The following is a 4,142-nucleotide window of genomic DNA, read 5'->3' on the forward strand; positions in this document are numbered from 1 at the left end:
GTCCCCTCACAGGACCCCTGCAGCTTCTGTGCTCTGCCCTGCCCCATCTACTGAGACCCACCTGTCCAGTGGGGTTGGCCCTGGACAAGGCACAGCCACCAGGAGCAGCCCGATGGAGTTGGTTGCTCATGCCAGCGAGAGGCCTGGCCGCAGGACTGGCCCCCAGGCCGTGGCCCGCTGCAGGAGACTCAGCCCTTTGCTGACAGACTCACGGCGGGCCTGTTCCGACTGACTCTGCACCGCTCTGGAAGTCCTGGCCTTCTTCTCGGCCATCCTGTCCTGCTGCTGTGGCACACAGCTGTGGGCCTCTGCCCGCCTCTCTTCTATCTGCCCCTTGCTCTGCCTCTGAGGAGCAGACCACGCCGTGCCTGGTCGTGCTCGCCATCGTCTGTGTGCTCCTGAGGTCTGCTCTCTGGGTGACAGTCCCCACTGTGAGGTGTGTGCAAAGCCCGTGAGAGTTCTTGACCCTGTGCTGAAAGCCCGGGAGGAGGGCAGTGGCCCAGCTGACTCAGGGGCAGAGGGAAGGACCAGGTCCTGGGTGCAAAGTGGGTCTCCCCAGGCCCCATCTAGGACACCTGACAGGCACCGGCCTGGAGTCGGCTGGGCCTCTGGCCACTGGAAGGCGAGAGGGGCAGCAGCAGCCCGGGAGTACTTGGTGTCCTCCATAGGAGCTGGGGTGAAGGCTGGGTCTTGGCTGCACCCCAGGAGTGGGGCTGCTGAGCTGTACCCGGGTGGGAGGGAGAGAGGACCAGCGCGGGCTCAGCCCTTGCTCTGCATGTCGAGGCTCAGGAGTGTCAGGACACACTCACTTGCTGCATCCTCTAGGACAATTCCCAGAAACTCTTCCCAGGCAGCAGGTCTGTGGGCCTCCTTGCTGCTGGACTGGGGAGGGACGCAGGCTCGGTTGTCTCAGGCACGGAACCTACAGATGTGGAGAACACCAGCGAAGGCATCATTGCCTGTTGAAGGGTCCAACGTCTTGTGAGGCCCCCAAGGGGGAGGAAGAGGCGGGTTTCCCCAGGTGCTGACTTCCTGTTTCTCTTGACATTCCTGGTGACGTGTGCCTTCTGGGGCCCGCTGGCAGGGCTGCTGGCCCCAGTTCTACTTTTCCTCCGTGGAGGACGTCCGTCCCTCACTCATTCCTGGAGGATCCTTTCACTGAGCCGGAGTTCCGGCTGATGGTGGTTTTATTTCGGCACTTTAGACATGCTGTTCCATCTGCCTCTGGACCCATGGTTTTGAGGAGGAACCTGCTGTCTTCCAAACAGTTGTTGTTATTATTATTATTATTTTTTAGTTGTAGTTGGATACAACACCTTTATTTCACTTGTTTATTTTTGTATGTGGTGCTGAGGGTCGAACCCAGGGTCTCGCACGTGCGAGGCGAGGGCTCTACCGCTGAGCCACAACCCCAGCCCCCAGTTGTTATAAGTCAACTTCGATTTTCTCTGACTGAAAGAACTTTTCTTCATCTCTGGGTAGTTGTTTTTGTGATGCATCTGGGTGAGGAGGACTTCCTGGGTCACCCTGATGGGGGTCTGTTCAGATTCTGAGTCGTCTGCTGGACGTGGGATGTCTCAGCTGCTGTTTCCTCAGATGGTCTCCCTTGAGCTGCTCTCTCTCCTGGCCACAGACTGCAGAGCAGAGAGCACAGCATAGGGTCGGGGCCTCTGCTGGTGGTCAAGCCCAGCCACACTATGGACAGTTGTCTGCTGTACTCAGAGTCACTCCATCCAAAAGTTGATCACTTTTAACAGTCCCTGCACGCAGACGTGCAGACGTGCTTGGCTACCATGGGCACTGTGGCCCAGTGGAGCTGACAGACACCAGCATCCTGCTCTGCTCCTTGGACTCCAGGGGCATGGAGCCTGCAGGTGGTGCTCCTGTCCGGGGGGCCCTGGGTCTGTTTGCTTTTCACTCTTCTTTCTCTTGTTCAGGTTGAACACCATTTATGGATCTTCATGGTCACGGCTGTGTCCTCTGTCACTTGTTCCTTGCCGGTAAGTCCTCCGGTAAGTTTTGAATTTGATTCTTGAGTATTTCAGTTTTAAAATGTCAATTTGTTTCTTCTTTATATCACATACTTCTTTGCTGGAACGTCTTATCTCCATGTCTCAAGAGTGTCCACTCCTACTTTTTGGAGTGTTATTACAAGGCTCTCCTGAGATGGTCTCATACTGTGTTGGCCCAGCTGCTGTCTGTGAGCTGAGATGTTCCTGCCTCCTGGGATTTGACTTGCTGAGAATTTCCGGCTCCTATACGGGGCGTTCTGAACGTCTAAGATTCTAGGTTATGTTTACGTATTAGGAGCAAGGTAGATATTTTTGATTTAGCAACAAATCAACAGAGCCACCAGAGGGGCTGGGAGTGAGGGTGGGGCCCGGAGTGCGGGCGGGGTCGGGAGTGAGGGCTCTGGGGTCTCCACCATGGCCTGCCCGGTCCTCCTGAGTGTGCCTGGCCCTGCCTGGGTCTCGGCTTGGCTTCCCCTGGTGCCCGTTGCCCATCCCAGGCTGGGCCCTCCAGCAGGATGCCTGGGGCTCCTAGGGCTGCCCCTGCAGTGGGGTCCTGTGGCCAAGAGCAGGGATGGTGACGATGGTGGCCTGGGCCCTCAAGGAGCCGTCTTTCCTCCTGGGGCGGCAGTGGTGCTTCCTTCGCCCCCCCTTTGTCCACCGGGCGCTGCCTGTGGAGCCCAGGGCTGCCTTCTCCGCTTTCTGTCCCTCTGTTCGGACTCGGCTGCCCCTGCCTCTCCGCTCCACTCTGGGACACCAGCCTGTGGCACAGGGCAGGGGATCTAAGAGCAGGGGGTCCTATGGCACCCTGCAGGCCCAGACAGCCACTGCCATCCAGAAGCAAGGGCCTGGAATAGGCTGTCACTGCTGCCCCATGTCCCCCTGAACCACCTCACAGAGCCCAGGGCCATCCCCCAGAGCTGCTGGCCCCATGTCCCCCCCGGACCACCTCCCAGAGCCCAGTCCCCCCTGCAGTGGCATCCAGCCCCTGCCCGCTCCAGTGCTGCTGCTCCCTCCACATGGGAGGACAGGCTCCCCGCCGTGGGAGCTGCAGGGGTGTGGGGAAACCTCTAGTTCATGGAAGAGGAGCAGCCCAGGACACCCTGCCCCTGCCGGGAGGCGTGAGCTCCATCCCGGTTCCGTGTCAGTGGGAGGACGGTTTCCGCTCTGGCCACTGATTATGAAGCGGGTGTTAGAAGGCACTGGCAGGAGAGGCTGCGGGAGGGAGGCGGGTTGGAGGGCCAGGTGAGCCAGGGCAGCCACAGTTCCGCAGCCCGGTGGGGTGAGGGTCTGGGTCACAGCGTGTCAGCCTCAGCAAGTGCAGCTTTGATGGGAAAGTCGCGTGTTCTCGCTACTTGGGGGGCAGAGCCCCATGTCCAGGAGTGGGTGCAGGCCTCTGAGGGACAGGATGGCTGGTGGGCTTGTGGGAAGAGGGGCTGTGCAGGACGCCTTGTCAGGCAGGGTTTAGTGGGTATGTGTACCTGATGGCCGCTACCCCGCGGCTACCTTCCAGGCAGGAGGGTCCCCTTGCAAGGGTCCCCTCACAGGACCCCTGCAGCTTCTGTGCTCTGCCCTGCCCCATCTACTGAGACCCACCTGTCCAGTGGGGTTGGCCCTGGACAAGGCACAGCCACCAGGAGCAGCCCGATGGAGTTGGTTGCTCATGCCAGCGAGAGGCCTGGCCGCAGGACTGGCCCCCAGGCCGTGGCCCGCTGCAGGAGACTCAGCCCTTTGCTGACAGACTCACGGCGGGCCTGTTCCGACTGACTCTGCACCGCTCTGGAAGTCCTGGCCTTCTTCTCGGCCATCCTGTCCTGCTGCTGTGGCACACAGCTGTGGGCCTCTGCCCGCCTCTCTTCTATCTGCCCCTTGCTCTGCCTCTGAGGAGCAGACCACGCCGTGCCTGGTCGTGCTCGCCATCGTCTGTGTGCTCCTGAGGTCTGCTCTCTGGGTGACAGTCCCCACTGTGAGGTGTGTGCAAAGCCCGTGAGAGTTCTTGACCCTGTGCTGAAAGCCCGGGAGGAGGGCAGTGGCCCAGCTGACTCAGGGGCAGAGGGAAGGACCAGGTCCTGGGTGCAAAGTGGGTCTCCCCAGGCCCCATCTAGGACACCTGACAGGCACCGGCCTGGAGTC

Source organism: Marmota marmota, unplaced genomic scaffold (assembly GCF_001458135.2).
Source record: "Marmota marmota marmota unplaced genomic scaffold, marMar, whole genome shotgun sequence".
Classification (NCBI taxonomy): Eukaryota; Metazoa; Chordata; class Mammalia; order Rodentia; family Sciuridae; genus Marmota; species Marmota marmota.